The following is an 8420-nucleotide window of genomic DNA, read 5'->3' as shown; positions in this document are numbered from 1 at the left end:
AGTCGGGACCATGGGCTGTCCATACTGTTAGGAGAGAGAGGAAAGAGTGGTTTGATTCGGAGGTAGTGTATGGCAGGCTTCGCCTGACTTTTGGGATATTGTCCACCCCTAAAGGGGCGGAGGCGTACGACATATGGGCGGAGCGGATCTCTGTTGTTAGATGAGTGGCAGTGCTCGGTTGAGGGAGAGTGACAGGGATTGGTTGAAAGTTTGAGTAGGCGGGCTGTTGATGGTGTTAGAGCTGTCTGGTTCAATTACCCCGTAGTGACAGCTGCCAGCTATCTGAAAGCGAGGGAAAATACATCTGGTTCGACTGGAAGTAAAATGCAGTGCCTGGGCGGGCTTTCCATACCTGTGTCAGGAGACTGGGGAAAAGCTTTCAGTGTATCTTCTCTGGCTAGGAGGGCAGCTAAATTGCTTGTAGTGCCAGGGGGATCATTTCAGGGGATCAGCCCCTCCCTCAGTTGTTCAGCTGATCAGAGAGGTGTCGGGAAACTTAGTGGAGGCCCAGTGGGGGAACGGCTTGGGGTCCCTGGGGGAGTACGTTCCCAGAAATGTACCAAGGAACTTCTGAAAGGAACAGACCCTATTCCTGAAGGCTTAGAGGGACCACGCCCCTGTGTGTTGTTACAGATAGATGGAAGCTATGTTAAAGCCATCCTCGACACCGGGGCACAGGTCAAGTTGCTGTACAGTTCATTTTACAACCGATGTCTGAAGTATTTACCCTTGACAACATTAAGGGCACTGGAGATTTGGGGTATCAGTGCCAGTGATTATCCAGAAGACGATTATTGGTTAGTGAAACTGGAGTTCATGGGGGCATTGTCTGTGCACCCAGCATTTCGAGCTGCTTGTGAGGACGTGTGTAGCAGCTTTGGGCCGGTACCGAATTTAAACGAGAGCCGATTATGGTATGGGCTGGGGGAAGTATCTGAGGCTGAGACCCTCTTAGTAGCTGCTCCGAAATACCACGAGGGAGGGGAGTTGACTGCTGAAGACACCTCGGTGAGAGAGAGGTTGCAGCGACTGGACCCTGTAGTCATGGAAGACGTAGGTAGCGTGTGTGTGGAGTATGGGACTCTGAACAGGCACACTGTCATTGAACAGAATACGGCCCTGAGGGCCGAAGATGCTATGGTCTGTTTGTATGGTGCGACGTGGTTTAATGTGCTGGACCTGAGGAGTGGATATTGCCAGATCCCGATGAGTGAGGTCGACAAGTAGAAGACGGCCGTTATAGGTTCCCTAGGATTCTTTTGATCCGAGAAGATGCCCCAGGGCATATCCGGAGCCCCTGCAATCTTCCCACGGGGCATGAGGAAGACCATGGGGGATGTGGAGGTGTTTGGAGTTTTGGTGTATGTGGATGAATGCCTAGGGTTTGGATTCACCTTGGGGGACGATGATGTGAGGTGAGTGCCGGAGCCCGGGACAACGATTGAAGACTTGGAGTTCATGCTCGTCAAAGTGGAGACGGAGAAACGGAATTCCAAACTGAAACTGCGGTCATTTACTGATGAATTAATCCAGAGATATGAAACAATGACCAACCTTCGAAAGGATCAGCAGAAACTCAAGAAATCGATCCAGAACAGATTGGGAGAAGCTGGTGGTGTAATTGCGTCCCCAATGGAGATGGACATGAAACATGAGTCAGAACTGCTGAGACTGGGGTGATAGTTGGAGGAGTCAGAGAAGAAGCTGACTTCTCGACTGCAGGAGGCTGAAGAGGCTGCAGAGGCAGTGTAGGCTAAGTGCTTCAGTTTGTAGAAAATCAAACAGCAGCTACCGATCGAGGGAATGAGGAAGGATAGGATGTGCTGGATGTGTGGTACATGCTGCCTTTTACTAACTTCCCCTTGATTGAGGAAGAGACTTTTGGGCCTTCTCCCACTGAGTCAGGTGTAGTGGGGAGGGCTAGCTGTGGGCAGCCTGGGTTACTGCAGGACCCTGAAGGAAAAGAAGCAGGGACCCAGACACGGGACAGCGGGGCTCTGAGTTGCAGTGGGGGCATAAGTGAGAGATTGAGAGAGGAGTTGGCAAGCAGACCCGAGGTATCCCCAGTAGTGTCCGACCCTTCAGGGTTTAGGTGAGGGGGTGCGGAGGTCTCAGAAGATTAGGAAACTCCCAGATAGGTTGGCCTATGTAGCGCCCGTAGGACAGGGTGTAAGGTCTACTGTTTAGGGAGCCATGTGACTGTTTGTACCTGGATTGTGTTTTTATGTCTGCAGGAAGGGTGGGCGAGTTATTTAGAAGTCATGAGGACATGACTTTATTTGGTCAGGGGACAGTGTAAGGGATTTCTTCTTTTATGTTACTGCGAAGGCTAACAAAATGGCTTCTTTGCTATGTTATAATTAAAATGGCTTTTCTGTAAAAATAACTGATGTAAGGAGTTCTCTCTCTCTCTCTCTCTCTCTCTCTCTCCCCCCCCTTTCTCCCCCCCCCTCTCCCCCCCCCTCTCTCCCCCCCCCTCTCTCCCCCCCCCTCTCTCCCCCCCCCTCTCTCCCCCCCCCTCTCTCCCCCCCCCTCTCTCCCCCCCCCTCTCTCCCCCCCCCTCTCTCCCTCCCCCCCCCTCTCTCCCTCCCCCCCCCTCTCTCCCTCCCCCCCCCTCTCTCCCTCCCCCCCCCTCTCCCCCCCCTCTCCCTCTCCCCCCCCCCCCTTGTTTGGGTTATATTATTGATAAGAGGGAATGAACCAATTAGGATAGATCTTATTCTTTCTTGTGTGTTTGTAAGCTATTGTTTTTGCGGGTGTTGGGGCAGAAGGCGCGATGGGGACAGAGAGAGGAGATGTGATGCTGTAAGCTGGCCGACGGGACAGACCCTGAGCGGCAGTCCGAGGCCTAGGGTCTTCAATGAGGAGAGGAGACGAAGACAGACTCATGTGGAGTGTCAGGTCGACCACCATGGTTGGTCCCAAGCAGTGGGTCGAGGTGGTCGGAGGGGATCAAATGGTGGAAAGAGGACTCCATTAATTGAGCTCCAACGGTTGTGCATGAGGTGGTTGAACTTTGGTAAGTTTGGTGCCTTTTACTTTCCTTTTATATTTTGTCTCTATTAATTACATAGTTCCAGTAAGATCTATAAAGTGTAATCATTTTATCGCATATGGGGTACTGTTATTTGGCGTGGTGGGGTACATCACACAGCATCCACACAAGCTTGATTACCCAGTTTGGTGGGGCTGAAGGCTGATCTCCTTAGACGAAAGGGCATTGAACGAGCCTGAGGTTTACCGGGGACAACACCTCTTTTTCCCTTTTTAGGGAGGGAGAGTGCATATGGTATATTGAATTACCGGGTGAACAAGTAGTCTTTGGGGAACTGCAAGTCTGCGTCTTTATTGATGTTTTGCTGCATGCTTGAGTGCTCGGTGGAGGGCGCTGATGCTTTTTTGCTGATGGGAGAGGAGGGATCGTGTCTTGCTGCTGCTTGTGTGTGGGAGGGGGGGAGCTGGGGGGGTCTTTGGGGTTCTAACCTTTAACTGTCGATCATTCTTTGGGGCACTCCTCTATTTTCGTTGATGTTTGCAAAGAAAATAATTTCAGGATGTATATTGTATACATTTGTCTGACCTTAAATGTATCTATTGAACCTAAATTAGATGAGGCATTGGCTTCGCAGAAGAAGCGAGAGAGTGGTTCTAGATGGTTAGCTCTCGGACTGGAAGCCTGTGACTAGTGGGGTGCAACAGGGATCAGTACTGGGTCTGTTGTTGCTTGTCAACTATATCAGTGATCTGGATGGTAATGTGATAAACTGGATCAGTAAATTTGCGGACAACGCCAAGATTAGGAGTGTAGTGGATAGCAAGGAAGACTATGAAAAGTTGCAGCGGGATCTGGACCAGCTGGAAAAGTGGGCTGAAAAATGGTAGATGGAATTTAATGCAGACAAGTGTGAGCTGTTGCACTTTGGGAGAACCAGCCAGGGTAGGTCTTACGTGATGAGCAGTAAGATACTGAGGACTGTGGTAGAACTAAGGAGTATGGGAATACAGAAACATAAGTAATTGAAAATGGGTTTCAGGTAGATAGGGTCATAAAAATAGTTTTTGGCATATTGGCCTTCATAAATGTGTTGAGTACAGGAGTTGGGATGTTGTGTTGAAATTGTAAAACGTTGCTGAAGCCTAATTTGGAGAATTGTGTGCAGATTTGGTCACCTGCCTACAGGAAAGATGTAAATAAGATTGAAAGAGCGCAGGGAAAATTTACAAGGATGTTGCTGGGACTTAAGGACCTGAGTTATATGGAAAGGTTGAATAGGTTAGGATTTCATTCCCTGGAATACAGAATATTGAGGAAATATTTGATAGACGTATACTAAACTATGAGGGGTATAGATAGGGTAAACACAAGCAGGCCTTTTCCACTGAGGTTGGGTGAGACTAGAACGAGAGGTCACGGGTTAAAGGTAAGAGGTGAAATGTTTAAAGGGGAGCTTCACTCAGAGGGCAGCAGGAGTGTTGAACAAGCTGCCTGCACAAATAGTGGGTGTGGTGTTGATTTCAGCATTTAACTGAATTTGGATAGGTACATGGATGGTTGGGTATGGAGGACTATGAACTGGGTGCAGGTCGATGGGGCAAACCAGATTAATGGTACAGCACAGACTAGGTGGGCCGAATGACTTGTTTCTGTGCTCTACAATTCTAAGACACTATGTCTGTAAGATATGCACTCAACATTTTAGGAGCAGCTTCTTCCCATCTGCCATCAGATTTCTGAGTGGAGAATGAACCCAGGGACACTATCTCACCATTTTTCTTTTTTTTTGCTCTCTTTCTGCACTACTTATTTCATTTAATCTTGTGTGTGTTATATTATACAGAGAGAGAGAGTAATTTAAATTTATTTATTATGAAGTATTGCAATGTACTACTGCTACAAAACAACAAATTTCATGATATATGCCAGTGATATTCTGAGGTAGTCTGGTAGTCTGCAAGAAAGCAAGATCAAAGACTGTTTCTCAAAGAGAATACTGATGGTGATAGATTAGTTGAAGAGATGCAGCCATAAATTAACCAGAAGCCAGGGAAAGAAAATGGGAGGGAAGTTGCTGCTGGGAATAGGATTGAGGAAGGAAGTGGAATGGATGGACTGGAAGCCACACAGGTGCCTGATTAGCATCTCCCAGTAAATTCAAATTGTGCCAACCAACTATGATAAAATTATTAGGCCTCTCCTTCACATGTTCTATCAGTCTGTTGTCACCAGTACAATCTTCTATGTGGTGGTGCGCTGGGGCAATGGCATCAACATGGATGATGCCAACAAACTCAATAAACTGATTAGAAAGGCTGGCCCTGTTATAGGAGTCAAACTGGATACACTGGAGGCTGTTGTAGAACAAAGGACCCTACGGAAAATCCTGGCAATTCTGGACAATGTTCCTCATCCTCTGTGTGCTACCTTGGCTGAACAGAGGAGCACCTTTAGTAATAGATTAAGACAACTGCGTTGCTCCAAAGAGCGCTATATGAGGTTATTCTTACCCTTGGCCATTAGGCTCTATAATGAATCAACCTATAGCCAGGGGAAGTGATGACCCCCCTCCTGCTAAACCACTTGAATAACTTATTTTTTATTCTTTTTTAGTTCTCTTCGAATATTTGTATATCTGTGCACTTGTAATGCTACTGTGACTTCTTTTGGGATCAATAAAGTATCTTTCCATCTATCTATCTATCTTATCCTACTACAGGAAACATCCTCTCTAGGAAGGATAGTGCTTTAATACAAGGGCTGTTTCCAGACTTGGGCCAAAATTATCCTCCAGAATTTGACTCGTTTGGTCCATCTGGGTTGTGGAAATAAGCCAGATACATTAAGAATTAGCAGAACCTCCTGTAGCGGTAAGGGGTAAGCAATCAAAGAAGGATAGGTTGTATTTATATTTTTATCTTCTGCCTCCTTTCCAACTATGGTCAAGCAGTTAGGTCACATAGGTAGAGTTTGCATCACTGACCACTAACTAGCAAGCACTTCCGGAGGAACTTTGTTCACACGCGCTCTTCAGACTATTACAAAGGGATACTTCTTATGGCTGGAATCTTGGAGTGCCTTCTCAGCAATCCATCCTTTTTCACTCCCCAGCAACCATGGAATAACTGTTAACAGGTGAGAGTTAATGTGTCCAAGCCCACCAAGAAAATGACATTATGCTTCACCTGTGTTCTGGGAACTTGAGCACAAATTATAGACTGATATCCCAATGCAATACCAAAGTAACCTGTCAGAAGGCCTCATTTGCACCATTGGAAGGACATAAAGTTCACAAAATACAACAGAGGCATTTAAGCCCTAAGATCTTAAGGCATGGGTGTAGAATTAAGCTATTCAGCCCATTATGTCTACTTTGCCATTTGATCAAGACTGATTTATTTTCCCTCTCAATCCAATTCTCCTGCCTTTGCCCCGTAACCTTTAACACCTATACTAATCTAGAACCTATCAAACTACACTTTAAATGTACCTAATGATTTGGCCTCCACAGTCGTCCATAGCAATCACCTCCATTGATTCACCACCCTCTGGCTAAAGAAATTCCTCCTCACCTCTGTTTCAAATGGATGCTTTTCTATTCTGAGCTTGTGCCCTCTGGTCCCAGACTCACCCATTACAGGAAACATCCTCCCCACATGTACTCTCTCTAGGCCTTTCAATATTCGATAGGTTTAAATGAAATTTCTCCTAAATGTTTCTAAACTCCAGTGAGTACAGGCCCAGAGCCATCAAATTCTCCTCATAAGTTAATCCTTTAATTCCTGAGAGCATTCTCATAACCTCCTCTGGACCTTCTCCAATACCAGCACATCTGTTCCTAGATAGGGACCCAAAACTGCTCACAATACTCCAAATATGGTCTAACCAATGTCGTTCAAGCCTCAGAATTACATCCTTCCTTTTATATGCTTGAAATGAATGCTAGCATTACATTTTCCTTCCTAATTACTGACTCGACCTGCAAGTTAGCCTTTAGCGAATCCTGCACTTGGACTCCCAAGTCTGTTGCACCTCTGATTTCTCTATTTGCTTCCTGGTTACAAAATAGTCTACGCCTTTATTCCTTCTACCAAAGAGCATGACCGTGCACTTCCCTATACCATATTACCTCTGCCATTCGTTTGCCCATTCTCTTAATCTATCCAAATCCTTCTATAGATTCCCTGCTTCCTCGACACCACTTGCCCGTCCACCTATCGTATCATCTGCAAACTTGGCCACCAAGCCAACAGTTCAGTCGTCCAGGTCATTAACATGTTGACTACAGAGGAGGAAACTAGAGCGTGTCCGCATCAGGTGATCAGAGGTGGAGAGGGTCAACAACTTTAACTTTTCTCAGTATAATAATTTCCTTCCTGGGTACAGCACGTAAGCGCTGTTACAAAGACTGCAGGACAGCCCTCTACTTTCTTATGAATCCCCTCTTATGCTGGGCGTCTCTGAAAAACCAGCTCATTAGCCCCTCGCTAACAGCCCCTGGATTCCGCAGCGATAAACCCACCTTTCTCCACCTTTGTACATCTAAGGTACCTGTCAGGAGAGGGAAGGGAGAGCATCAGGTAGTGGAGATCACCTCCGTGGCCGTCTCCCTTAACAATAAGTACTCCATTTTGAGTACTGTTGGGGTGGATGACCAACAACAGCTGTGCCTCTGGCACTGAGTCTGGCCCTATGGCTCAGAAGGGTAGGGAATAGAGGAGGATTGCAGCAGTAATAGGAGGCTTTATAGTCATGGGGGCAGATAGGCGATTCCATGGGTGCGAAAAAGAAACACAGTTGGTCTCTTGCCTCCCAGGTGCCAGTGTTTGTGATGTTTCTGAATGTGTCCACAATATCCTAAAAGGGGAGGGTGAGCAGCCAGAGGTTGTGGTACCTATTGATACCAACAACATGGGTAGGAAAAGGGAGGAGGTGCTGAAAACAGTACAGAGAGTTAGGAAGGAAGCTGAGAAGCAGGACTTCAAGGGTAGTAATCTTGGATTGCTGCCTATGCCACGCTACGGTGAGTATAGGAATAGAATGAGGTGGTGGATAAATGTGTGGCTGAAGAATTGGAGCGGGGGCAGGGAATTAGATTTCTGGATCATTGGGATCATCTGAGGCAGCTGTGACCTGTTACAAAAAGGACAGGTTTCTCTTGAATCCCAGGGGGACCAATATCGCGGCAGTTAGGTTGCTAATGCTATTGAGGAGGGGTTTCTCAATATGGGGCAGTGGGTGCAAAAGTAGAGACAGCCTGTAGGGAGCTTGTGAGGAAGGATAGGCAAATGATGGAGCAAAGATGCACTCAGCCTGATAATTTGAGATACGTCCACTTTAACGCAAGAAGTATCATAAACAAGGCAGATAAACTTAGAGCATGGTCAATACGTGGAACTATGACATTGTGGGCATTACAGAGACT

The sequence above is a fragment of the Mobula birostris genome, chromosome 2 (genome assembly GCF_030028105.1).
Source record: "Mobula birostris isolate sMobBir1 chromosome 2, sMobBir1.hap1, whole genome shotgun sequence".
NCBI classification, from domain to species: Eukaryota; Metazoa; Chordata; class Chondrichthyes; order Myliobatiformes; family Myliobatidae; genus Mobula; species Mobula birostris.
This window is presented reverse-complemented; position numbering follows the sequence as displayed.